Consider the following 1306-nt stretch of genomic DNA (forward strand, 5'->3'; position numbering starts at 1 on the left):
AATTTGGGTTCTGTTTGCTTATTCATACAAGTCTATTCAAACTTAAGATACATTTGTGAAGGTTTTGTCCATGCATTGTTTAAAAAGTGCACAATTCAGTGACCTGGGTGTGGACAGGCCTGTGTGGAGGCCTAAGATGAGCTACTCCAGTTTTATAACGTTTGTAACATTCGTCATAAATCATAGTTATATAAATAATAGATAGCCAATTTCAAAGATTCTATGTAGAGTTTCTAGATATGGCTGAGACAAAAGCTTCAGGCAAAAGCATCAGGTTTAGGACGTGCTGCAGACTCTGGTTAATCTGGAGTCTATCTGGATGACTGACTTATATTTAAATAGTCCAGAGGATGTAAGAATAACTATACACAATATATAAATACACGATTAAACCATACTTATTTAGCTAAATACGCGATTTAAGACTCCCTAGGTCTTAACAACGTTTGCAAAGTTTTCAGGAACCGGAACCGCAAAAATCCTAATTGGAAAAACTCATTCTAATTTGAAATCATGAGAAAATCCTCGAGCTCGTTTATAAAGTCACATTTATAAAGTCGTCATACCCGTGATCATACCTGCTTCACGAGCACGTTACGTCCCAGCAGCTCCATGGTTACGACAGACACGTGTTTACGGCTTCAGGGCGAGGAGGTCCGAGCATGGGTGGTGTAACAGCGCCCTCTGCTGGGGCGCTGCGCCACTACCATCAGGGTGATATCATTAGATATTATAATAATGAAAACAATAACTAAACGTAAAGGACACAATTTAACAAAATGAGAAGATAGTGAATGAGCATCTGACTTTTATTTGAATTTTATTATGTACGACATGGACTGAGTTTTGATATAAAAATAGACCTTATTGAGATTCAGTTTTAGAAAACAAAAATAAAACAATACATTTTGGTGACTGTACCTTACATACGAGGCCCACATTCACACAAACAGACATCTAGATTCTCATTATTAACATCTTTTCTTAAAACTTACAGCAACAGTTGTCTGGGTTTTCTTTGGTGCAGTGCTTTTACATTAACTACGCAGCAAAAATGTATTGGCCTTTGAGTGGTGTCTAGTGTATGTATGAAAAGTGCTATTTGAATAAAAATCGATATATTTTTGCAGCAAAGCAAGTGTTCTTTATCACGTATTAGCACTGGAACAACTGTTGTGGGCGGGAGGGCAAAAAGAGCTGTGGCGCGGTCAAATAGCCCAGTAGTTTCAGGAGCCGCGGCACGGCCATATAGCCTCATGCCTAACCCTAACCCTAACCCTAACCCTAACCCTAACTTTAACCTTAA

The sequence above is a fragment of the Eucyclogobius newberryi genome, unplaced genomic scaffold, assembly GCF_026437365.1.
Source record: "Eucyclogobius newberryi isolate DKJ021-1_F unplaced genomic scaffold, fEucNew1.0.hap1 SCAF_19, whole genome shotgun sequence".
NCBI classification, from domain to species: domain Eukaryota; kingdom Metazoa; phylum Chordata; class Actinopteri; order Gobiiformes; family Gobiidae; genus Eucyclogobius; species Eucyclogobius newberryi.